Here is a 27,897-nt window from a genome sequence, read left to right as displayed (position 1 = left end):
CAGCCCTGACTCTCCGCCCTTATGTTCCCAGTCCAGACAGTAATCCCCCCTCTGCTCTTCTATCAGCCAGCGCAGCGAGTTAATCAAAAAACCTCAGAAGTAAATCAACGAGATACCATCGTCCCAACATGTATATGAAGAAAAACTGGGCATAGCCCAGGACAACCAAGAGGAAATGATCTTGAGATAGATTTCCTATTGGTTCAGTGGGAATAGGGACTATTGCGGTATCAAAAATTAATGTAAGACAAACATTAAAACACAATTACATTTTATTATAATTTGATCCATAAGAGATAATACAAAGACATTGCTGTAGCAGAACCACATTATAAATCCAATCACAGGACCCAATTGGTTCAAATTCTAAACAATTAAATATTTAGATATTTTACGGAGATGCAGAGATGACGCATAAATCCGACCGGTTTCGCGGTACTAAGAACACCGCTTCCTCAGGGAACGTCACTTTTACAAATCTAGTATGAGAAATATATATATAAATATGCAGCAATGCCATATACAGTGTCAGTACAGTTTTTCATAAGAGAAAAGATAACAATAACAGTAGTATTTAATAAGCGATACATCAAAATTACATTAAAAACGCAGTGTTGGATCATGACTCACCCCTGGAACTCCCAACCCACAGCAAGCAAGCGACCTATTGCGAGACACCCTCAAAACAGGGTGCCCCCCCTCCGGGCGGACATGGGGGGCAAAGTGGAGAGGCTCTACACAGCACGTATAAGGACTGAAAGAAAGGGGGATGTAATAGTCTATTTAAATAATGTCCAGTGAACAAAAATATATATGTATCAAGGACCATGGGTTTCCCCCCCCCCCCCCCCCCCCCCCCTCTTCCCCCTCTGATTATTTTTTCATTATTAGAATTCTCTGCCGCCAGACGCTAATACCCGCCCGGATACACTGATTGTTTGTTACTATATTACTACATAACAATTTTTAAATCAAATCCAAAGCAAAAAACCTTGGGTTCCCCTTTAAATGTGGAACCTAGCTGATACAGGTGCTATTCTGAGGACATTTTTTCTTACTTGGATTTTCATTTATTGATATGGTTCAGCTGATGTGGTCTGGTGACTGTCGCTTGCTGCTGACCTGAGCCGCTAGGTGAGGGTGACCCTTGTGGCCGCCCCGCTTGGTGGCGTGGGCCCGCGGCACTGCGACACTCCCCGGCCCATTTACAGCAGTGAATTTTGTATTCTCATAGTCTTGGATCATGACCCTGCTTTTGCTTTTCCCCTATCGGTTCTTTCCCGTCCTGCAGCTGGACGGACCTGAGGAGTTTATTCTCCCCCCCTCGGGCGGACATGTGGCACTCTGGTGTGATTTTCACACCTCTCGTTTAGCTGCAGTTACCATCTGCAGCCTTATATATGGGAGCGCAACACAATGCGCAGACTGCCAGACCCGGACCGATCCCTGCCTGGTTGAGGCGATGTTGAACGGGGATCTTGTGTTACACAGATCCCCGCCCAGTCACGCCCCCTGACACTCCCCCTGGTCTTCTGTCTATGGGGAATAGTTCGGCCGTGCGCACGAATGGATCTGCGCATGCGCCGTGACACGGGGACAGTATTAAAGAGCGCACCACTGCGCTCTGACTACTTCCGGGTCGGGGGCTTAAAGGGCGCGCTCGAGATTCAAATCGTCAGAGCGCTGCCTGTGTGGAGACGAGCAACACGTAGGACCTTCAAGCTCCAGGTACTGTCCTCTTATCTTGACCTCACATATGTTCCAGTTATGTGTACAAGTTTCTTCCTGGCCGTTTTTAATGATTTGTCATTGATTGATTACATTTATTTTCTATTCTGAATCAGAAAAAAACTTGTAATTGAAACTGTGGACATCTCTTACATACCATACCTGGTGACATCTTAGAAGTATTTGACTTAACTATCCACTCTATTGAGGGTATGTTTTTTTGCCTTAATAATAGCGATCTTTTGAGGCGCACACTACTGTAGTGACCATGGCCCACTGGGTGCTTGTTGTTGGTATAAAAGATCTTATCTGTCTACTTCTATACTTATTCTTTCATACTATTTTATCAACCCATGGTCCTTGATACATATATATTTTTGTTCACTGGACATTATTTAAATAGACTATTACATCCCCCTTTCTTTCAGTCCTTATACGTGCTGTGTAGAGCCTCTCCACTTTGCCCCCCATGTCCGCCCGGAGGGGGGGCACCCTGTTTTGAGGGTGTCTCGCAATAGGTCGCTTGCTTGCTGTGGGTTGGGAGTTCCAGGGGTGAGTCATGATCCAACACTGCGTTTTTAATGTAATTTTGATGTATCGCTTATTAAATACTACTGTTATTGTTATCTTTTCTCTTATGAAAAACTGTACTGACACTGTATATGGCATTGCTGCATATTTATATATATATTTCTCATACTAGATTTGTAAAAGTGACGTTCCCTGAGGAAGCGGTGTTCTTAGTACCGCGAAACCGGTCGGATTTATGCGTCATCTCTGCATCTCCGTAAAATATCTAAATATTTAATTGTTTAGAATTTGAACCAATTGGGTCCTGTGATTGGATTTATAATGTGGTTCTGCTACAGCAATGTCTTTGTATTATCTCTTATGGATCAAATTATAATAAAATGTAATTGTGTTTTAATGTTTGTCTTACATTAATTTTTGATACCGCAATAGTCCCTATTCCCACTGAACCAATAGGAAATCTATCTCAAGATCATTTCCTCTTGGTTGTCCTGGGCTATGCCCAGTTTTTCTTCATATACATGTTGGGACGATGGTATCTCGTTGATTTACTTCTGAGGTTTTTTGATTAACTATCGATATTAAGGTGGATAATACACCTGGATTGTGGGATCCAAAAAATTCTTTACGGCCTCATTTACAATAATTATTAAGGTTTAAACTGTTCAATTGTTATGGAATTTTTTGTCTCTCAGACTATAACCTAAATCTCTAATGTCAACTTATAGTCATTTTGTTTTTTTCTTTGTCTGTTTTTGCTTTTTTGTATATCCTTTGGGTATGGCGTTCTGGTGAGTACGAGTCAACCATTTCATTTCTTTTCCCGGCATTATGGATGTCTTAGGAGCTAGCTGGGGTGACTTCATGTCCACTTTACAGGCCGAGTGCCTAACCAGTCATAAATTAGATGATGACATCAAATTCTTTTTGGAAAAAATATTTAAGTTGTTAAAAAGAAAATCTCACCTTCATTGGCATATACAATATTTCAAACTTTATGTGCAGGAAAGGATATGTCCCTTGGGCCTTCGGATACAAGTATTCCCTACCTTAAAAGATCCCAGTACTGATTTTAAAAAAACCTGGGAGGAGACCCTGACTTCATGTAGTATAGAACTAATGAAGCAACTGATGGCCCAACATATAAATGATATGTCCATATTAGATGAAGAAATAGATAGATTATTACAGCAATATCCGGATATCACTACCTCCACCAATTTTTCGGACAAATGGAGGGAATTGAGGGACCGTTTAGAGACATTAAATAAGGAAATTATTTTTAAAAAACAAGGTAAATTCTCATTGGATAAACAAGCGTTCCTTGATGGTTATGCATACAAATGGGCTGGTCGAGCGTATAACAGGAGAAACCCTGCATATGCTCGCCAACCCATAACCAGATTACCAATGGAATTATCAGAATCAGATTCTTCCTTATCTTCTTTGTCATCGCAGTCTTTACCTCAACACACTCAGTCTCACGGCCCTACCCTCCCACGTAAGAGATCACTCACTGGAAACGGGCACCCTCATAAAGACCCCAAAAAAGATAGAAAATTAGGAAAATCGGCCAAAACCTCTCAGGCCATACGTACAACAGCCCCTTCATCCTCCCTGAATAAATCAGACACAGCGGCCTCCACACTACACAGTGTGATCCCCAAACTTTTGCAACCCCAAATCCAGTCCCTTTTTCCCTCAAACCTTTTAACCTCAACCCATCCAGAAGGCACCAGAAAGGGCAGCCTAGACGCCTTTGTACAGAAAACTTAAATTCTAAGCACCCTTCTAACACTAATGTAACACACTCTGATCAGGTATCGTCACTAAATATTATTAATTTGACATCAATCACACTAACACCAGAGGAGGAATATGTTTTACAACTCGGTCTTGGCTTTTGTCCATCTGAATCTATAGATATTTTTGAAACAATTAAAGACTTATATTTGTTCGCTCGCAATCTTACTTACAAATTCATCTATGATCCCGAACGTAAAAAATTAAACCTAGAAAAAGAACTAGCCGAGCGCACTAAAAATTTCACCATGGAAGAGTTCAGGGCCTTACGTGACCTGATGCTCCTCTATGATGAGGGAGCCTGTATTACAGATGAGGACACTGTGAACACTCTTGGACAAAATTCCCTGCCTTCTGGTCAGGGATTCGAGTCATCAGGTCCACTCGTGTCTGAACAAAAGAAACAAATACTTAAAGCCAAGTCCCGTGCATTTCCAGATTTGACGACTTGCCCTGCCATCTGGGCTTTTTTGCATGAGTCGATCAAATCTCTCAAGAAATATAAATGGGCGGATCAGCCGTCCAATCTTACTCCTCGACAAAAATCGGCAATTAAGACACTTCAAAAACACCCAGACTTAATTATCAAACAATCCGATAAGGGTGGAAATCTAGTTCTCATGACACATTTACAGTACCAAACAATGTGCTATTTGGTACTACATAACACATTGTGGTACTCTCCCATCGATTTTTCAATGATTGAATCTTTCACCTTGGAATTCCGCCAACTGTTAACTGGCGCATATCACGAGGGCCTCATTGATGAAACAACTTTAAAATATATCAATATTGCGACTCCACGCATCCCTACTTTTTATACCTTACCAAAAACCCACAAGAACCTACAAACTCCCCCAGGCAGACCCATTGTATCAGGCCTAGGTTCCCTGACGGAAAACGCTAGTCGTTTTGTGGATACCTTCCTTATGCCTCACGTTATAGGGTTACCGTCCTATATCAAAGATACAACGGACTTGTTGAGGCACATTGAGGGTATCCAGATCCCTCCTGATGCCCTGCTCGTGGCAGTTGATGTCGAGGCTTTATACTCGAGTATCCCCCACGAGCAGGGTGTCGGGATGGTTGAAACGTTCCTAAAGGAACAGGTCTCGGCCTCCTGGCCACTCAATTGTTTTATTTTGAAACTGCTTAAATTTATCCTCACGAGAAACTATTTTCTATTCAATGATCAGCTATTCTTACAAAAACAGGGGGTGGCCATGGGCACTTCCTGCGCCCCCTCTTATGCTAATCTTTACCTTGGGGCGTGGGAAAGATTTGTCTTTGGGGAGGATAATTTGCAACCTTTTTTGGATTCAGTCTTGTGCTGGTACCGTTACATTGATGACTTATTCATTGTGTGGTCCGGCACTAGACTGGATCTTGACAGTTTCATCAACGTCCTCAATAAAAACCAATACAATCTACAGTTTACTTATACGGCGAACAATAACAATATTTCATTCCTAGATTTAAATATCCTGAAACATCCTTCGGGTTCTCTTACTACTGATCTTTACCGCAAACCCACTGCCGGAAACACGATTCTATATGCCTCCAGTGCACATCCCCGCCCTCTGGTTCGCAGTATCCCCTTTGCCCAGTACCTGAGGTTGAGGCGGAACTGCTCTGAGGACGAGGATTTTCACAGACAGGCCAATTTGTTGCGAGACCGCCTGCTAGCTAGAGGCTACAGCCTCACTAATCTTAGAAAGGCTTTTAATAAAGCCTCTTCCCGTAGTCGTCAGTCATTGCTCTATGGCCCTCCCCGTATACAACAGCCCTCTACCACCAAAATAATAACAAAATACTCTGCTCACCACCAACAACTTCGGCATGTTTTGTCTCAACATTGGCACTTATTGACTGAACATCACATACTAGGAAATTACGTCAAGCCTACCCCGGAATTAGTTTTTAAAAAAGCCACCTCTCTCCGTGATAAATTAACAAAAAGCCACTATCAAACGCCCTCTGGGTTTCCGGAGGGACCTAAAGGTACCTATAAATGTGGCCAATGTTCCAAATGTCCATGGATCCAAGAAGGAGGGGTTACATTACTACCGAATGGAGAGACTTTTCGGCCTCTACACCATGCCGATTGTGGCACCCGGGGGCTGGTTTACCTGATGGTCTGCACCTGCAAAGCATTCTATGTAGGGAAGACCATCAGGGAACTACGCCAGCGCCTGGGTGACCACCTCTACTATTCAACCAATGGGAAAATGACCACGGTAGGCCGCCATGTGGGTATACACCACAAATTCCAATTTGACTTAGTAAAATTTCTTGTCCTTGAAGTTATCCCACAGGACCCCAGAGGGGGTAACTGGGATCAGGCCATTTTGAGACGTGAGGCATTATGGATAGAGCGGTTGAATGCTCTTACCCCCCCTGGCTTAAATGAAGCCCATTCTTACAAATGTTTTCTTTAAGGATGCTATACGGTACATAAGCACATTGTATACTGTCTTCCCTTAAAATTGTATGCAATAACCTAAAATTATGTATTGGGTTGAGGGCACTGGATTGAAGAGGGTCTTTGTGAGGGAAATGTTACCTACCTCTCCCCTCTTTTTCTTCTCCCCTTCATCTTTCTTTTCCTTTCTCCCCCTCTTTGTCTTCCCACTTTTTCTTCTGCCTTTCTCTTCTTTTTTTCTTTTTTTTTTTTCTTTTTCTTTTTCCCCCCTCCCCCCCCCCCCCCCCCCCCTCTTCCCCCTCTGATTATTTTTTCATTATTAGAATTCTCTGCCGCCAGACGCTAATACCCGCCCGGATACACTGATTGTTTGTTACTATATTACTACATAACAATTTTTAAATCAAATCCAAAGCAAAAAACCTTGGGTTCCCCTTTAAATGTGGAACCTAGCTGATACAGGTGCTATTCTGAGGACATTTTTTCTTACTTGGATTTTCATTTATTGATATGGTTCAGCTGATGTGGTCTGGTGACTGTCGCTTGCTGCTGACCTGAGCCGCTAGGTGAGGGTGACCCTTGTGGCCGCCCCGCTTGGTGGCGTGGGCCCGCGGCACTGCGACACTCCCCGGCCCATTTACAGCAGTGAATTTTGTATTCTCATAGTCTTGGATCATGACCCTGCTTTTGCTTTTCCCCTATCGGTTCTTTCCCGTCCTGCAGCTGGACGGACCTGAGGAGTTTATTCTCCCCCCCTCGGGCGGACATGTGGCACTCTGGTGTGATTTTCACACCTCTCGTTTAGCTGCAGTTACCATCTGCAGCCTTATATATGGGAGCGCAACACAATGCGCAGACTGCCAGACCCGGACCGATCCCTGCCTGGTTGAGGCGATGTTGAACGGGGATCTTGTGTTACACAGATCCCCGCCCAGTCACGCCCCCTGACACTCCCCCTGGTCTTCTGTCTATGGGGAATAGTTCGGCCGTGCGCACGAATGGATCTGCGCATGCGCCGTGACACGGGGACAGTATTAAAGAGCGCACCACTGCGCTCTGACTACTTCCGGGTCGGGGGCTTAAAGGGCGCGCTCGAGATTCAAATCGTCAGAGCGCTGCCTGTGTGGAGACGAGCAACACGTAGGACCTTCAAGCTCCAGGTACTGTCCTCTTATCTTGACCTCACATATGTTCCAGTTATGTGTACAAGTTTCTTCCTGGCCGTTTTTAATGATTTGTCATTGATTGATTACATTTATTTTCTATTCTGAATCAGAAAAAAACTTGTAATTGAAACTGTGGACATCTCTTACATACCATACCTGGTGACATCTTAGAAGTATTTGACTTAACTATCCACTCTATTGAGGGTATGTTTTTTTGCCTTAATAATAGCGATCTTTTGAGGCGCACACTACTGTAGTGACCATGGCCCACTGGGTGCTTGTTGTTGGTATAAAAGATCTTATCTGTCTACTTCTATACTTATTCTTTCATACTATTTTATCAACCCATGGTCCTTGATACATATATATTTTTGTTCACTGGACATTATTTAAATAGACTATTACATCCCCCTTTCTTTCAGTCCTTATACGTGCTGTGTAGAGCCTCTCCACTTTGCCCCCCATGTCCGCCCGGAGGGGGGGCACCCTGTTTTGAGGGTGTCTCGCAATAGGTCGCTTGCTTGCTGTGGGTTGGGAGTTCCAGGGGTGAGTCATGATCCAACACTGCGTTTTTAATGTAATTTTGATGTATCGCTTATTAAATACTACTGTTATTGTTATCTTTTCTCTTATGAAAAACTGTACTGACACTGTATATGGCATTGCTGCATATTTATATATATATTTCTCATACTAGATTTGTAAAAGTGACGTTCCCTGAGGAAGCGGTGTTCTTAGTACCGCGAAACCGGTCGGATTTATGCGTCATCTCTGCATCTCCGTAAAATATCTAAATATTTAATTGTTTAGAATTTGAACCAATTGGGTCCTGTGATTGGATTTATAATGTGGTTCTGCTACAGCAATGTCTTTGTATTATCTCTTATGGATCAAATTATAATAAAATGTAATTGTGTTTTAATGTTTGTCTTACATTAATTTTTGATACCGCAATAGTCCCTATTCCCACTGAACCAATAGGAAATCTATCTCAAGATCATTTCCTCTTGGTTGTCCTGGGCTATGCCCAGTTTTTCTTCAGCGCAGCGAGTGTCATATGTCCAGCAATCCCCAGGGCGCTCTCTGACGTGTGACGTTGGGGAGATGTGGGGGCGGCCGGGCATCCATTGCTACATGCCAGTGAAAAGCGAGGGGCTGGCCGAGGGCAGATAAGCCAGAGAGCCCGGGACTTTGGAGAAGAGCTCCACTGTGGCACCGCCTCCTCTTTGACCTCGCCCCCTGACCCCGCCTCCCCCAGGCGCAGCGTACCCCATGCTTCCCGAGCATGGACTGTTCCAAATTCCTCTCCACTCTCTGATGTGAGGCACGAATCTGGAGGACAGTCTCGCCGCTCACTAGGGGCACAGAGCTGTCACAGACAAGGGGCAGGAGGCACAGGCTGCTGCGGGAGCCACTGGAACTGGACGGATAAAAGCAGGAGACTGGTATCATGTTATGGAAGGTACTGTCTGTCATCATACACACCTGCAGACAAAGACTGTGACAGAGGTGGAACTGCAGGAGCAGGGCTAGGGGTCTCTCATCTCCCCCCAACTCCCCCTCCCTCTCTCTAAGCCCCCCTTCCCCTCTCTCAGCCCCCCTCCCTTCTCTCTCAGCCCTTCCCCTCTCTCTCAGCCCTCCCCCTCTCTCTCAGCCCCCCTCCATTCTCTCTCAGCGCCCCTCCCCCTTCTCTCTCAGCCCTCCCCCTCTCTCTCAGCCCTCCCCCTCTCTCTCAGCCCTCCCCCTCTCTCTCAGCCCTCCTTCCTCTCTCAGCCCTCCCCCCTCTCTCTCAGCCCTCCCCCCTCTCTCTCAGCCCTCCCCCCTCTCTCTCAGCCCTCCCCCCTCTCTCTCAGCCCCCCCCCTCTCTCTCAGCTCCCCCTATCTCCAAGCCCCCTACCCCTCTCTCAACCCTCCCCCCTCACTCTCAGCCCCCCTCCCTTCTCTCTCAGCTCCCCCTCTCTCTTAGCCCTCCCCCTCTCTCAGCCCCCCCTCTCTCCAAGTCCCCCTCCCTCTCTCAGCCCTCCCCACTCTCTCAGCCCACCTCCCTTCTCTCTCAGCTCCCCCTCTCTCCAAGCCCCCCCCTCTCCCAGCCCCCCTCGCCTTCAGCCCCCCTCCCTTCTCTCTCAGCTCCCTCTTTCTCCAAGCCCCCCTCCCTTCTCTCTCTGCCCCCTCCCTTCTCTCTCTGCCCCCTCCCTACTCTCTCAGCCCCCCTTTCTCCAAGCCCCCTCCCTTCTCTCTCAGCCCCCCTCTCTCCAAGCCCCCTCCCTTCTCTCTTAGCCCCCCTCTCTCCAAGCCCCCCTCCCTTCTCTCTCAGCCCCCTTCTCTCCAAGCCTCCCTTTCTCTAAGCCCCCCTCCCCTCTCTCTAAGTCCCCCTCCCTTCTTTCTCAGCCCCCTCTCTCTCAGCCCCTCCCCTCTCAGTCCTCCCCTCCTCTTAGCCCTCCTCCCTCGATCAGCCCCTCCTTCTCTCTCAGCCACCCCCTCTCTTAGCCATCCTTATACTCTCAGCCCCCCTCTCTCTCTCAGCCATCCCCCCTCTCTCAGCCCTCCCTATTCTCTCAGTCCCCACTCCCTAAGCCCCCCCTTCTCTCCTAGCCCTCCTTTTTCTCTCAGCCCCACTTTCTCTAAGCCCCCTCTCTTTTCTCTCAGACCTCCCTATTCTCTCATCCCCCCATTCTCTATCAGCCCCCCTCTCAGCCCCCACTCTCTTAACCCCCCCTCTCTCTCAGCCCACTCGTCACTCTCAGCCCACCCATCTCTCTACCCCCCTCTTTCGCCCTCCCTCAATTCTTAGCCAGCACTTCCTCTCTCAGCCCCCACTATCTCAACCCCCCTTCTCTCACAGCATCCCTCTCTCTCAGCCCTCCCTCCTATCCCCCTCTCTTTCAGCCCCCTCTCAGTCCCCCTCTCTCCCCTCCCCAAGTCACATGTGTTACAGGGTCACGGGCGGAACCAAAGTGGGGGGGGGGGCGTCAAAATGAGATTTCGCCTAGGGTGTCAAAAATTCTTGCACCAGCCCTGAGTACATGGATTGAAAACTGGTTACAAGGGCGAGTTCAGAGGGTGGTGATAAATGGGGAGTACTCAGAATGGTCAGGGGTGGGTAGTGGGGTCCCCCAGGGTTCTGTGCTTGGACCAATCCTATTTATTTTGTTCATAAACAACCTGGAGGATGGGGTAAACAGTTCAGTCTCTGTATTTGCGGACAATACTAAGCTAAGCAGGGCAATAACTTCTCTGCAGGATGTAGAAACCTTGCAAAAAAGGCTGAACAAATTAATAGGGTGGGCAACTACATGGCAAATGAGGTTCAATGTACAAAAATGTAAAATAATGCATTTGGGTGGCAAAAATATGAATGCAATCTATACACTGGGGGGAGAACCTCTGGGGGAATCTATGATGGATAAGGACCTGGGGGTCCTAGTAGATGATAGGATCAGAAGTGGCATGCAATGCCAAGCGGCTGCTAACAAAGCAAACAGAATATTGGCATGCATTAAAAGGGGATTAATTCCAGAGATAAAAAACGATAATTCTCCCACTCTACAAGACTCTGGTCTGGCCACACCTGGAGTATGCTGTCCAGTTCTGGGGACCAGTCCTCAGGAAAAAAGTACTGGAAATGGAGCGAGTACAAAGAAGGGCAATAAAGCTAATAAAAGGTCTGGAGGATATTAGTTATGAGCAAAGGTTGCGAGCACTGAACTTATTCTCTCTGGAGAAGAGATGCTTGAGAAGGGATATGATTTCAATATACAAATACCATATGGTGACCCCAAAATAGGGATAAAACTTTTTCGCAGAAGGGAGTTTCACAAGACTTGTGGCCACTCATTAAAATTAGAAAAAAAGAGGTTTAACCTTAAACTATGTAGAGGGTTCTTTACTGTAAGAGCGCCAAGGATGAATTCCCTTCCACAGGCGGTGGTCTCGGGGCGGGGGGGGGGGGGGGGGGCATTGATAGTTTCAAGAAGCTATTAGATAAGCAACTGATCAACCACAACATACAGGGATATACAATGTAATACTGACATATAATCACACACACAGGTTGGACTTGATGGTCGTTTTTCAACCCCACCTACTATGTAACTATGCCATGGAACATGTAGTTCCCAGAGACAGGTTGCTCATTGAAAATAGTGGAAAATGAATTACAGTACAGCCCTCACCAAGCTTTGCAGCAGTAAGGAGAGGAGAACCAGGGAAAAGTTTGCTCTTCAAGTTGGTTACCCAGACAGAGTATATGCTGGGGATGCCATCTGAGAGAGAGAGCTTAGTCCGGTGAAAGCTCACTGCAGTTTATGGGACTACCAGGGTGTACATAGTGTGACTGAGTGTGGAGGGACGAAGCTGCTTCCAGGATAAATACCTGCTGTGCTGCCTACCAGAGTCGCCACGGGCATCCCAGGGTGAGTGGAGGCTTGAATGAAGGGATTACTGCTGCTGTGTTCGCTGGATCTGGTGAGAGAGCTTTGTGGCCACTACTCATTACCACCACTATATGCATGTGCTTCCACTGTGGAGACACTTATAAATTTGTAGTGTTAGGACTGCAAGTAACACAGGGTGCCGTGACGAGGCTTTGTAGCTTTCACATGCGTTTGCAAATGTGTGCTAACTAAACCCCTGCTTTTAACAGACGGTTAGACAGGTTAATTTGGTTGGTCAGCGGACTGGTTGGTGAGTTGAGCTATGGAATTGTCTTTGTTTTATTTGTTACCACCACTATAGAATGAGCCATTATGTACTACCTACCATGGGAGGGGGGGGGGTTCAAGAAAATATTTGCCCAGGGTCCAATCGATGTTAAAGATGGAAATGTATACAGTACTGTGCAAAAGTTTTAGGCAGGTGTGAGTACAGTGGATCCAGAAAGTATTCACAGCACTTAACTTTTTCCACATTTTTCTATGTTACAGTCTTATTCGAAAATTTATTAAATTAATTATTTTTCTCAAAATTCTACAAACAATACCCCATAATGACATTGGGCTAAATTTATTAAAACTAGAGCACTAAGAATCTGGTGCAGCTGTGCATGGTAGCCAATCAGCTTCTAACTTCAGCTTGTTCAATTAAGCTTTGCCAATAAAACCTGGAAGCTGATTGGTTTCTCTGCAGAGCTGCACCAGATTTTGCACTCTCCAGTTTTAGTAAATAACCCCCATTGCGAAAGAAGTTTGTTTGAAATCTTTGCAAATTTATTAAAAATAAAAAAATAAAAAAATCCCATGTACATAAGTATTCACAGCCTTTGCCATGACACTCAAAACTGAGCTCAGGTGCATCCTGTTTCTACTGATTATCCGTGAGATACTTCTACAACTTGATTTGAGTCCACCTGTGGTAATCTGAGTTGATAGGACACGATCGAACAGACCGACATACCCACAGACCGAATGTCAACCGTTTTTCTTGTCTCCCGACATTCGGCCCATGTGTACACGGCTTTACTCTTCCTTGATCGAAAAAGTAACCAGGTTACTTCTTCTTAAAAGTCTCCTTTTTTATACCCTCCCCTTCTTTTCTAACTCATTATTTGTTTCACTGATTGACCTATCTGTACTGGATTCAGCTGACTGCAACTGCAACTCTGTGATCTATATCTTCTTCTAAAGAGTGGTTTTTGAAAATGAAAAAAACACTTCTCCTTTTTCACTTTTTCACAATCCATTACATTCCACTGGAAATTCTTATTTGGTTTTTTTTTTTTTTGCTCTTTTCGCAATTTTTTAATTTGACCCTTCTAATTCTGGTTGATCTTTCAATTTAACCAATTTCCATTCTTCTCATCGCATTATTTAACTCTTTCAGCTATACATTTATTCTATTAGTAATTGCATTATTTTACCAAATGAACAATTCCCTCTTCTTTCCAGTTTAAAAAAAATAAAACAATTTTTTCTTAAAGGTTCTGAGGAAACAAAAGGTGAAATTTCTTGCCAAACCTTAGGGAGGGAAAAATCAAGCAGTATGGTAGGATTGCCATACAATGGAAGCACAGTGTGGGACATTAAATCTTGGAAAGATTATAGCCATAAATGATGAACTTAAAACCTTAATCAGCACAGACTGATTTGTTTTACCAATGCAAAGATATGATATTACAATTTCACTGCAGTTGCATTTCTGCTATTAATATTACATTTTTTTGACTAAATTATCAGTTAAAGGAGATCTATAGTCACAGAAAATGTTTTACTTTTATAACATCAGCATTGTAATAGCAATTCAAACAATGGTTATTTTTGACAATACAATAATGATCCCATTAGGGATTACATGCGAGAGACCCAGCGGGTGTCCTAGCAATTAGCTGCCAGGACAGTGGTCTGCTCCCAGGGCAGATCATTGCAGGTCATTGCTCCATAAGCGTTTACATGCAGTCGGCTGCGATTAGCCTCCCATTGCTTCCAATAGGACTGCCCCTCACAGCTAATTCCAGGAATCCCCACTGGGTCTCCTGCATGTAATCAGTAATGGCACCTTTCACACATGTGAATGGGGCCATAAACTTAGTTGAAAAATCTACTTCATGTTTTCATCATTACCTGTCTACTGGACATCTCTTTCAACTATTTCCTGGATTCCTTGCATGATTTGTGACTTCTCCGCAAAAAGCATGCAAGGGATCCAGGAAATAGTCGAAAGAGATACTTTAAGCAGCGAAAAATAACCACATTTTTTTTTCGATCAGTGATATAGTGTGTTTCTTGTACTGTAACTCATGAAGCTTCTCCTCTCAGCACCTCTGTCGTTTGAACAGTAGGCTCTGTGAAATGTGTGGCACAACAATGCAATCATGGAGTAAAGTCAATATGTGTTATGAATTAAAAGGAGGCAAGAGTGAGGGGAGGTGCAGTGTGGTGTGGCAGCAGTAAACACTCAGAGTCCAGTTGCAGAGAACAGAACTTGTATTAATGCATAATCCAGTAGTTCACAACAACCTGCTGGGAGGCTGGGGAGGCTTCCAGGAAAGATGGTGTGTCCCAATCCTTTCCATACTCACCTGGAACTTCTCCTTGCCACTAAGCACTGTCCCTGTCAAACGGAGGACCTGTCCCTACATTGCCCACAAGTGAAATGCACACCAAGTGCAGAAGCCAGGGTCTTAAATTGACTCTGCTTGACCCAGGATGACCGCCAGAGTCACATGGGATGGCAGCATCTAAATGGATAGCTCCCCCAGTGACCCAGGAAAGCATTTCAGAGCCACTTGCAGTGGAGAAAGAAGCCTGCATCTGCCTACATTCCCCCATTTGACAAATGCTGTCCTCAGCATTACAACACATCAAGGAGCAACACGAGAAATGCAAAGAACATAATTAAAGCATAACAGTAACAGGTTCAAACAACATAATCAGGCTATCTTGCAGGAAGCTGGCTGTGGTTAAACTACAAAGCCCAATGAGCAACAGTGTCCTCTAGGGAGTCGGGTTGCAGGTATTCACCTTCTGTCTGCTATTCTGGGGCCATAGGTAGATGGGTAGACGGTGTTCAATTGGCTTTAAATACTTCCGTCACCTGGGCCCAAGTCTGAATTCTCGGCTGCCTCTAGACAATACATTAAACTTGCAGTGGCAGGACTGTCCCTAGTCACTGTACTGGGTCTTCCTGCTTTGAGATCAGGAGAAGCTGGGCAAGAGGGGAGGCAGATACCATTCAATGGGAACTTCCTGTACATGTGGGATGTCCACAGGATTAAACATCTTTCTATCTCCTGCTGGTTTGGTGGAACAGTCCCCACTTAGCACACAGGGCCTCAGTAGGTTGCGTTGGAGACAACTCTTGACAGGACTAGGCCCCTCTGAGATTACATTATAGGCTAGAGTTGGAGGAAAGGGTTGTTCTTCAACCCAGTAGGGAGTATGCTCCCACTTGGGCTCCGGTCTACTGCCTGTCTCATTCTTGGTATTTCTCAAATCGCCTTTCAGGACAACCCCGGAGAGTGTAGCTCCACCTTGCAATCAGGAAACACATGCCCACTTTAAAAACACCTCCTCCTCCTCCATGGCCTCAGTTATTGTGTTTCCTCCTTGGAGGAAGCATGTGCCTGAACCAGGGAGAGCTACACTCTCTGCAGGGGAGTAAGGCTTACCTTTTGTTGCAGGTTGTTTCTCTTTGACCCCCAGCAGCATCTCCACGGGGAGAGGACTCCTGGAGCTCCTGGTCCCGCCATCTCACGGGAGTAAGGACCCTCGGAGTGCCGGCGTCGGGTGCCCGGTGTCCGCTTGTTAGCGCAGGGAGGGCTCTGTTGCTGGCGGAGGCCGCTGCAGGTCAGCGGCATGGCTCCGTTTTCGGCGCCGGGTCCCGGGCGGCGACGGCGTCGTTCACGGTGACGCGCGGGCGCTCTGAGGGGGCGTGGCGCCGTGGTTCAGCGCCTGGAACGCAGGGGTCATGGGGCGGGTCAGGTGACCGTGTGCTTCCGCTTCCGGCCGGCCTTGATGACGCGGAGGCCGGGAAAATTTAAAATGAGAGCTGTTTGTAAAATAGCTGCCTCACTCAAACGATGGAAGAGTGCAAGCCAGCTATGGCGGAGACAGGCGCCCCCAGCACCGGTCCAGCCCAGGTACGTAAGGTGCACTGGCACCCTCTGCTTTACTGTGGGTATGTCTTTGTTTGTTCCCCCCTCTTGGGGGCCTGTCGCTGCAGGTCAGAGGTGGACTTCGCTCTGACCTTTTGCAGCCTAGTTCTGGGGTCTCACTAGTAGGTCTGTTTGGTGGTGGGTCTCTGCACTGGCTTGGTGTTAAGCAACTGGTTGTTGAGAGCTTTTAGTGAATTAAACCTGTATGTCGTTTCAGGAAAAATCACTAGGAAAAGCTAGACCAGGTCAGAGAAAATGTCCTTCCTGCAAAACCCCCCTCAGAGATTCATGGCAGAAGGCAATGTGCAGAAATTGTATCAGAGAATTGGTGGAAGAGGAAACATCTCAACAATATAAGGATTTGTTTTCTTCGGTTAAAGAGCTGACAAACTCTTTGAGTTCAGTCAAGTCCATCCTGATACAAAACCCTCCCGCACAGACCGAGCCTCAGAACTTACCGCCCAGCCCCAGGGCGTCGTCATCCAGACAGGTGGAAACTGAAGAGTCTGGAGACGAAGGGGGTAGTACTCTCATCTCCTTCAGGGATTCTGAGGAGGAGGAAGAGGAAGAAGATAGCAGGGGCTCCAAATTCAAGCTATCACTAGAGGAAGTAGATGATATTTTAAAAGCAATCTACACTACTCTAGAAATTCAGGAAGAAAGAGTACAACTGTCAGTTCATGACAAAATGTACCAGGGGTTGGACGAAACAAAACGGCGAGTTTTTCCTGTCCACAGGGTCCTCTCAGACTCAGTGAGAAAGGAGTGGAAGGACCCAGAAAAAGCCCCTTTCTTCTCTAAAGCTCTCAAAAGAAGGTTTCCCTTCGAAGATAAGGACTCAGAGGTTTGGAACAAGAAACCCAGAGTCGATGCAGCTTTCTCGCAGGTATCCAGACGAACGGATCTAGCCTTTGAAGATATGGGGATCCTTAAAGACCCAATGGACAAAAAAGCTGACTCCATCCTTAAAAAAGCTTGGGATGCTGCGTCAGTCAGTCTAAAACCAGCAATGGCAGCTACGGTGGTGGCCAGGAATCTGGAATGTTGGGTAGAGAAGCTGAAGAGCCATATTGAGGCGGGGACACCCCGCAAGGATCTCTTAGAGTCCTTTCCACTGATCCTGAATGCAGTCAAATACATGGCGGATGCATCAGCAGAATCAGTTAAACTGGCCGCTAGGTCTTCGGCTCTTGTAAATTCAGCCAGGAGAGCAGTTTGGCTGAAAACATGGTCTGGGGACACTGCCTCTAAGGTCAAGCTGTGTGGTCTTCCCTTCTCGGGTGACTTGCTCTTTGGTCCTGATTTAGAGTCTGTGCTGGATAGAACAGCCGATAAAAAGAAGGCTTTTCCAGTTAAGAAAAAGCAGATTGCTAAAAAGAATTTTCGTGCTTTTCAGCAGTCCCATAAAAAAGACCAGGAGCACAAGAGCAGATGGGGTTCACAGAAGGGCAAAGGCAGGGGTGGAGTCCTCTTTAGATCTCCCCCAGAGCAGTCCCCTAAGAACAAGTGACAATATCTCCCCAGTGGGGGGGAGACTGTCAGCTTTTCGCGAACAATGGGACAGGCTGTCTCCAAATCTGTTCGTGAAGAGCGTTGTCGATCAGGGGTACAGGTTGGAGTTTTCAGAACTACCCCCGAGCAGGTTTTATGTGACAACATTGCCAAGGGATCAGGAGAAGGCCTCTGCAATGAAGCTGTTGTTACAGGAGCTGATACAGCAAGAGGTTCTGATTCAAGTCCCAGTAAGCCAGCAGGGCGGGGGTTTTTATTCACATATTTTTCTGGTGAAAAAACCCTCAGGGAAGTACCGTCTAATCCTGAATCTGAAATTCCTGAACAGGTTCATTCGGTACAAACATTTCAGGATGGATACAATTTTCTCCATCACAAAGCTGTTGACCCCAGAATGCTTCATGGCATCCCTGGACCTAAGGGATGCCTACCTTCATATACCAATTCATCAGGCATCGCAGCAGTTCCTGCGCCTGGCATTGAAGGTAGGGAGTTCGGTATGGCACCTCCAATTCAGGGCTCTGCCGTTCGGACTCTCGTCCTCTCCCAGGGTCTTTACGAAGATTATGGCAGAGGCTTTGGAACCCCTGAAATTGAAGGGGATTCCAGTCGTTCCTTATCTGGACGACCTTTTGTTTTTTGCAGACTCCAGGGAGCAGGTCCTAGTCAATCTCCAGAGGGCCCAGTCTCACCTCGAGGGCCTGGGATGGCTTCTAAACCTAGAGAAGTCAATCCTGACCCCCTCACAGGAAATGAAATTTCTGGGGTATACATTAAATTCGATTCTCCAGAAAGTTTTCCTGCCGTTGGAAAAACAGGAAAAGTTACAGCTAGCTGTACAGCGGATACAGAGCAACCAGACAGTCTCAGTCAGGATGGCTATGGCAGTTCTGGGCCTGCTTACGGCAGCAATCCCGGCTGTTCAGTGGGCCAGGTTCCATTCCAGACCCCTTCAGAGGGAGGTTCTGTCAAGCTGGTCCCATCAGGATCCTTTGGAAAAACAGCTAAAAATTTCGTCAAAGACGAAAAGGGCTCTTTGGTGGTGGAGAGACCAGGCAAACCTCTCAAGGGGCCTGGTGTGGACCTTTCCTGTGGACAAGCGCCTTACTACAGACGCAAGTGCCTGGGGCTGGGGAGCCCATCTGGATGGTCAGACATCTCAGGGGGTCTGGTCCAAACAGGAAGCTCAAAGATCATCCAACTGGAGGGAGTTGAAGGCGATCTTTCTGGGTTTAGTGGCATTTCAGCAGAGTTTGAGAGGCCACCATGTTCAGGTGTTGTCAGACAACACAACAGCGGTTACCTACATTATGAAGCAAGGGGGAACCAGAAGCAGGAGCTTGATGGAGCTGGCCAATCTGTTGTTAGCCTGGGCAGAACAGAACACAGCCTCACTATCGGCAGTGCATCTGAAGGGCTCTCAGAATTTGTTTGCGGACCTCCTAAGCAGGCGCAAATTGCTAGAGGCAGAATGGAGTCTGAATCAGGAAGTGTTCCTGATGATCTCCGAGGCCTGGGGGGTTCCTCAGGTAGACCTTTTTGCCAGCCAGCAGAACTCAAAGGTGGACAGATTCTTTTCTCTTCACCGAGGAGATGCAGCAATAGGGTTGGATGCATTCGCTCACCCCTGGCATTACCAGCTGTGCTATGCCTTTCCCCCCTTTCCTCTAATTCCACTAGTACTGAGGAAATTCAGGGAAGAAAGGACAGACTTAATACTAGTCACTCCTTTTTGGCCAAAAAGACCCTGGTTCGTGGGTCTTCGAAACCTAGCCTCGAAGCCCCCATGGAGGTTACCACTCAGAAAAGATCTGTTATCCCAGGGGACAGTAAGTCATCCAGAAGTGGAACTCCTGCAGCTAACCGCCTGGTTTCTGAGGAGGACCTGTTAAAGGCTAAAGGTCTCTCAGATAAAGTAGTAAAGACCCTGCTGTCCAGTAGGAAGGCAGTTACACAGGCAATTTACATGAAGGTCTGGAAAAAGTTCAACTCCTGGTGCAGTTCTAGAGAACTCAAGGTCAAGAGCACGGTGTCAGTCTTGGAGTTTCTCCATGAAGGAATGGAGAAGGGTCTCGCAGCCAGTACCCTGAAGACTCAGGTGGCTGCCTTATCAGTTTTCTTTGAAAAGACTTTATCTAAAGAAACTTTAATTTCTAGATTTTTTAGGGCTCTTGCTCGAAATAGACCAGTAGCCCTTAAAGACTTTCCCAGTTGGGATTTGTCTACAGTTTTACAGGGTCTCTCGGGAGCACCGTTTGAACCCTTACAGGAGGCTTCTTTGCAGAAGGTGGTTTTAAAAACAATCTTTTTGGTGGCCATCACCTCGGCCAGGAGAGTCAGCGAGCTCCAAGCTCTAGCTATTACAGAACCCTTCCTTAGAATTTATCAGGACAGGGTGGTACTGAGGACGGATCCAGCATTCCTACCGAAAGTATCCTCAACTTTCCATCGATCACAGGAAATAGTGTTACCTACATTCTCTGCAAGCCCAGCAAATGCAGGAGAGGAAGTTTTTCACACATTGGATGTGAGAAGATGTCTTTTACAGTTTCTGAAAGTTACTAAAGAATTTAGAAAATCAAACGCCCTCTTTGTGATATTTTCTGGATCACGCAAGGGGGAGAAAGCTTCTAAAAGTACGCTGGGTAGGTGGCTTAAGTTGGCTATAACAGAAGCCTATAAAGCAAAAGGAGAAATACCTCCCTCAGGTATTGCTGCCCACTCTACTAGATCCACGGCAGTTTCCTGGGCTGAAAGGGCCGGTGCCACGCCTGAACAAATCTGCAAGGCTGCCACTTGGTCCAGTTATTCGACATTTCTCCGGCATTACCGGTTAGATCTACTGTCTGCAGCAGATCAGGCCTTCGGCAGGAAGGTACTGCAGGCAGTAGTCCCGCCCTAGGGTAAGTTTCTCGGTTATCCTCTCCGGGGTTGTCCTGAAAGGCGATTTGAGAAAGACTCAGTTAGACTTACCGGTGACGGTATTTCTAAGAGCCTTTCAGGACAACCGTTACTTCCCTCCCTAGGTTATGCTTAGTAAATGTATTAAGTTCTACCATGGTGTTGTGCTTTCTGTGCTTTGTTTTCCAGCGTCGGAAGGCCACAATAACTGAAGCCATGGAGGAGGAGGAGGTGTTTTTAAAGTGGGCATGTGTTTCCTGATTGCAAGGTGGAGCTACACTCTCCGGGGTTGTCCTGAAAGGCTCTTAGAAATACCGTCACCGGTAAGTCTAACTGAGTCTTTTTCACCAACACCTGTTCCCCCTGGTCGAAATGACAGTTCCTCTATGACCGATTGCTTGAAAAATTCCTTGTGTCTATCCAGTACCAGCTGCTTGGCCTTCTGTACCCAGTGCTTCTCTGCAACATGTCTGGTTGAAGAATGGGCCGTTCAGAAACAAACTGAAAAGCATGAAATGAAAAGCACTAACTGAAAAGCGCAAAATGAAAAGCGCGAATCAACACTCACCAAACTTCTACTAACAAGAAATAAGCAGAAGGAGCCCAAAGGGTGGCGCTAAAGAGCTGAAAAAACACGTAGAACGTCAGTATGTTTGTGTTTGTTGGCTGACAATTCATTGCCATTTGTATGCAAGACAAAATCCAGGCACACGCCTTCGGAAAAAAGTCAGAGATTTTGCCTGCGGAAAATCAGATCGTGTGTACAAGGCTTAAAGGTCTGAAAAACCAAAAACTAAAAAACAGAGTAAGATATAAGCTTTCCAAAGGCTGATGACTAGGAAAGACCAATTCCTGTGTGAAGTCTGAAATTCTTCATCTGTTTAGTACTGACAGTCTTTAGAAGGTATTTGGCTTTTTATTTGTTGGTGTAAAAACCCATTCACACATGTACTCAGTGTACTGCAATACAGGCATTTTTGTACATTGCGTACACTGCGCCAGGCAGCTTGCTAAAAAATAATAGCCTGTAACTTGCCTCAATGCACAAAAAAAAAAGATACATAATGCATTTTCTTGCATTGAAACACACAAGATTGTATGTGTAGTGCTCAGTGAGCTGTAGGAATGTGTTGGGACGCTATTCATAAAGGCGTTGGAGTGTGTGGTACCACTATGCACCAGCGCATGTTACCGCTACATAGTTGCTTTGAATGGTTGCTTTGAATAACACATCCAGATAGCCAATGAGAAAAGGGAAATCAATAAAGATAGAGGTATCATTAGCAAAATGCAGACATTTAGCTGACAACTCCAGCAAACACCAAACTAAATCTATTTTGTTTGAAGGAAGGAGTCAGAATTAGTAGTGTGGAACAAAGCAAAATCTTCTGTCGTGTGTGCATACTATTGTTACTGTAAACAAAGAAAATGGAAAGAAATTTGATTTACAGGTGGCAATAGAAGTGCATATGGGAAGGAAATTTCACTGGATGCAACTGCAGGTTAACTAGCTTAGCCCTGGCTGGCAGTAGCTATCAGTCCTGCCTAGTAAGTTCCTACCCCTTCTGAGCCCTATGTTGTCTTTTCCCAGTCTGAAAGGGCAACCTCTTGTGGGTGCAGGATGGCATTTCTAATTCCTCAGCTAAGCCTTGGGCAGGAGCCATGTTGCAGTAGGAGTAATGGGAGAACAGGGTGGGACACAGTTGCAGACTGCATGGTTCACAGCATTAGTTATGAGGCAGTTGGAGGAAAAGCAGCAGAAAAAAGAACCCTTCCTTCTCTTTCTGGCCTGGGGTGCTGTATACTCTGTTAATGCCTGGGGCACCATATATACTGTTGACTGTGCATTGTGCCAGTACCAGCTAGAGCACCCTCCAAGTGGCAGGAAACCTGGTTTGATATGCCTTCCCTAGGCACACCACTAGAGTGGAGCTAAGTGGAATGGGTCTTGTGTGTACACCCTCATACACATGAGCACCAAAATGATGCCTTGACCTGCATTTAAAAACTCTCTATAGTGAGGCTACATTGATACCCATATGTAAAGGACCTTCATTTGACATGTATCTGTAGTCTGTTCTGTTTTTATCCATTATTCTGATGATCTGCACTGACCTCTTCTGAATCCAGGGATCCTTTAGCTACAGTGGTGTGAAAAAGTGTTTGCCCCCTTCCTCATTTCCTGTTCCTTTGCATGTTTGTCACACTTAAGTGTTTCGGAACATCAAACCAATTTAAACAATAGTCAAGGACAACACAAGTAAACACAAAATGCAATTTGTAAATGAAGGTGTTTATTATTAAAGGTGAAAAAAAATCCAAACCATCATGGCCCTGTGTGAAAAAGTGATTGCCCCCCTTGTTAAAACATACTATAACTGTGGTTGTCCACACCTGAGTTCAATTTCTATAGCCACACCCAGGCCTGATTATTGCCACACCTGTTCACAATCAAGGCATCACTTAAATAGGAGCTGCTTGACACAGTAAGGTCCACCAGAAGATCTTTAAAAGCTACACATCATGCCGAGACCCAAAGAAATTCAGGAACAATTGAGAAAGAAAGTAATTGAGATCTATCAGTCTGGAAAGGGTTATAAAGCCATTTCCAAAGCTTTGGGAATCCAGCGAACCACAGTGAGAGCCATTATCCACAAATGGCGAACACATGGAACAGTGGTGAACCTTCCCAGGAGTGGCCGGCCGCCCAAAATTACCCCAAGAGCGCAGCGACGACTCATCCAAGAGGTCACAAAAGACCCCACAACAACGTCCAAGGAACTGCAGGCCTCACTTGCCTCAGTTAAGGTCAGAGTTCATGCCTCCACCATCAGGAAAAGACTGGGCAAAAATGGCCTGCATGGCAGAGTTCCAAGGAGCAAACCACTGCTGAGCAAAAAGAACATCAAAGCTCGTCTCAATTTCTCCACAACACATCTTGATGATCCCCAAGACTTTTGGGACAACATTCTGTGGACCGATGAGACAAAAGTGGAACTCTTTGGAAGGTGTGTGTCCAAGTATATCTGGCGTAGAAGGAACACTGCATTTCATAAAAAGAACATTATACCAACAGTAAAATATGGTGGTGGTAGTGTGATGGTCTGGGGCTGTTTTGCTGCTTCAGGACCTGGAAGACTCGCCGTGATAAAAGGAACTATGAATTCTGCTGTCTACCAAGAGATCCTGAAGGAGAATGTCCGACCATCTGTTCGTGTACTCAAGCTGAAACGAACTTGGGTTCTGCAGCAGGACAATGATCCTAAACACACCAGCAAGTCCACCACCGAATGGCTGAAGAAAAACAAAATGAAGACTTTGGAGTGGCCTAGCCAAAGTCCTGACCTGAATCCTATTGAAATGTTGTGGTATGACCTTAAAAAGGCCGTTCATGCTCGAAAACCCTCTAATGTAACTGAATTAGGACAATTCTGCAAAGATGAGTGGGCCAAAATTCCTCCAGGACGCTGTAAAAGCCTCATTGCATGTTATCGCAAACGCTTGGTTGCAGTTGTTGCTGCTAAAGGTGGCCCAACCAGTTATTAGGTTTAGGGGGCAATCACTTTTTCACACAGGGCCATGATGGTTTGGATTTTTTTTTATCTTTAATAATAAACACCTTCATTTACAAATTGCATTTTGTGTTTACTTGTGTTGTCCTTGACTATTGTTTAAATTGGTTTGATGTTCCGAAACACTTAAGTGTGACAAACATGCAAAGGAACAGGAAATGAGGAAGGGGGCAAACACTTTTTCACACCACTGTATTAAATCCTGTTTTAAGACCCATAAATATTTAGAAACATTTGGAAACACCCAGCTGTTTCTTCAGGATGGGATCTAAATGTCTACTACCCAAAATTTTGAATTAGTAGATTAAATTAATAAAATAATGGGAGTGTGTCATATTTACGGTATACTCTCCCACCCCACTCCGATCATACCCACCCAACAGACTTTCTTTTAGCAGCGACTGAGTTTTAAATAGCATTGATTGGCATGAAAATAACACATGTCAAAACAGACCAAATGCTGTATCAGGTTATCTTAACAGCACATATAGAGATATATGTACTGTATACAGCACTGAGTGAAAAATGCAGTAGAATGTTGAATATGAGCATCGACCCCTCCCGCTAAAGGAAAAAAAAAATTGAAAAACACATGCACCTGAACACTATCCATTACTTAGCTAGTCAAAAGGTGTAATTATAATTATTACTTTTTATAAGATCTTAGTTTTGTCTACCGTATATACTCGAGTATAGGCCGACCCGAATATAAGCCGAGGCCCCCAATTTACCCCCAAAAAACTGGAAAACTTATTGACTCGTGTATAAGCCGAGGGTGAGACATGGCTGTCCATCCCTGTGTGTCCGTCCATCCCTGTGTGTGTGTCCGTCCATCCATCCCTGTGTGTGTGTCCATCCATCCATCCATCCCTGTGTGTGTGTCCGTCCATCCATCCCTGTGTGTGTATCCATCCATCTATCCATCCCTGTGTGTGTGTGTGTGTGTGTATTCATCCATCCATCCATCCCTGTGTGTGTGTGTGTGTGTGTGTGTGTGTATCCATCCATCCATCCATCCATCCCTGTGTGTGTGTGTGTGTGTGTGTGTGTGTGTGTATCCATCCATCCCTGTGTGTGTGTGTGTGTGTGTGTGTGTGTGTGTGTGTGTGTGTGTCCGTGCAGCCTTGTGTGTGTGTCCAGCCTACCTGTGTCCCAAGCCTCCGTCCCGAGCCGCCGTCGTCCCGAGCCTCCTCTGTCCCGTGCCTCCTCTGTCCCGTGCCTCCTCTGTCCCGTGCCTCCTCTGTCCCGTGCCTCCTCTGTCCCGTGCCTCCTCTGTCCCGTGCCTCCTCCGTCCCGTGCCTCCTCCGTCCCGTGTCGTGCCGATGGATCGCCGCTCCAGGATCGCCGCTCTTCTCGGCGGCCATTCTACAATTCAAAAGCCGCGCCTCCTTCTCCGCCTCCGCCTGTGATAGGCGGAACACTCAATTTCCCAGCAGCCTGTGTTCCGCCTATCACGGACATCCTCTCATACTCGTCCGTAGTATGAGAATGAACGGATGTCCGTGATAGGCGGAACACTGACTGCTGGGAAATTCAGTGTTCCGCCTATCACAGGCGGAGGCGGAGAAGGAGGCGCGGCTTTTGAATTTTAATGTCCGCCGTCTGTCTGCTCGATACGCTGATCGAGCAGTCAGACAGCGGTGACTCGAGTATAAGCCGAGGGGGCACTTTCAGCCTCAAAAAAGAGGCTGAAAATCTCGGCTTATACTCGAGTATATACGGTAATTGGTAATATGGATAAATCAAAACCCTTATAAGAAAGCAGGTTCTTCTTGGGACAGTGTGTGATTCTTGGATTTCTTCAAAGATTTCGCCAGACTGCAACTCTGTAAATTAATTTAAAATGAAAACAATCTTTCTAGTTCAATTTGACATAAAATATATTTTTTGTTAAAACATCCTGCTGCTCGATGGGATTGTTGTATTCATTTACAAAGATTTATTAACTTAAAGGGGACTCATAAGCATAGTCTGTATGCATGCCCTTATTTTTATTTTAATATTAGATTATTACTTGCTATTGTTTTTGTGGGCAGTCTATTTGGTTGGCTCCCAACATTGGTTACCAGTGGAAGGTAGAATTCCAGTGGGAATGGCACTTATTATAATGGTCAGTTGAAGCAGGAAAGCTGAAGAAAGCCTCCTAATATTGGTGGTAATATACAAGAAAAGAATGCCTTTTTATTTTGGTGGTTATGGCAGGAAGAAGGCCTCATTATATTAGTGGAATATATATTATTATTATTATTATACAAATATGACAAGAAGATTGCCCCCTTTTTTTGATAATCAGTTGCAGGAGGAATGTCCCCTTACACTTCTGCTCAGTGCAAGTAGAATGCCTCCTACGAACTCAGATAAGGAATTCTTTGGTGTCATTCGGTATATACTGGAAGCAGGTGAACATTTGTTCCACAAGTCTCATTGTCTGTCAAGTTACACCAGTGATGAAAGTAAGAAGCAACATCAAGCACAAGATCAATCTACCCAGGACAGCTTGCATGCCAGCTGGGTTTTGCTTACCAAGGTTACCCAGCACAGTGGACTAGATCCAGCAATACCTTGAACTGTCAACACCTTGTAGACATCTGATTGTAGTGACACTTGAGATTTAGTCTAGTAGACTGCTTTGATCAGGTAACTATAATTTAAAATATTCAATTAAAGGGAATTCTTAATTTATGACATGATCATGTTCAATTGCATGTGCATTTCTACAAACATTTTGCATATTTTAAACAGTTGTGTTATGTTGAAAATTAGACTTGTGCACAACAGAAAATTTAGTTTAGTTTTGGTTCGTTGTTATTCGTAAAATACATAATTTCATTCTGTTATATTCGTTATGTTACGTTAATACGTTTTCGGGTTAATTCGTTATTTCTGTAGAGTGTCAATATTCGTTATACTGAATCTCGAATCATGTTGAATTCATTCATTAAATGCGCTATAATTTCGTTCCTGTTCGTTGAAATTCAATATTTATGTATGCATATATATATTCGTGATAATGATTCGTGGTTTGGAAAGTCGTTTGTTTATTGAATCTTTTAACACACACAATGACAATATCTCTTCTCCTCTGCTCAAATACAATACAACACCCTTCTCACTCAGTTCTCATTAATGCACTTTGCCAGTAATCCAACCTCCAGCACAAAATGTATCACCTGATTGGACTGTAAGAATTACTCTGAGTTAATCTTTGTTGTTTCATTAGATCTTTAACAAATTATTGAATCATGTCAAATTAATTCGTTATATCCACTATAATTTCTTTCTTATTGGTTGAAATTCATTATTTTTTTATTCGGACATTCGGATGCATCCGAATGTCCGAAAGATGCAAAATTCGGCCGAATTTCGATTCATTACGAAACGAATTGCACGAGCCTATTGAAAATATTGGTAATCAATATAGCTGTGTTACACACCACAGATGTAAATTATGAGTGTCGCTATACAATAAATATCTTCAAATCATCAATATATAATCAAATTTATGATAAAAATATTGGAAATAAACAAATCACAGATGTAAATGACCAGTCAAAATTAATTATACAATCTTGTACAGTATACCAGCTAGGATGGGCAACAGACAGCAGGCTTATGCTTGTCCAGTATACTGGATTTGTCAGCTGCGTTCGACACTGTCGATCATGGCATTCTTTT

This window comes from Lithobates pipiens, unplaced genomic scaffold (genome assembly GCF_037356315.1).
Source record: "Lithobates pipiens isolate NorthernLeopardFrog02 unplaced genomic scaffold, aLitPip1_a1.2 Scaffold_18, whole genome shotgun sequence".
In the NCBI taxonomy this organism is placed as follows: domain Eukaryota; kingdom Metazoa; phylum Chordata; class Amphibia; order Anura; family Ranidae; genus Lithobates; species Lithobates pipiens.
The sequence above is the reverse complement of the archived record's forward strand: the minus strand, read 5'-3'. Positions refer to the sequence as shown.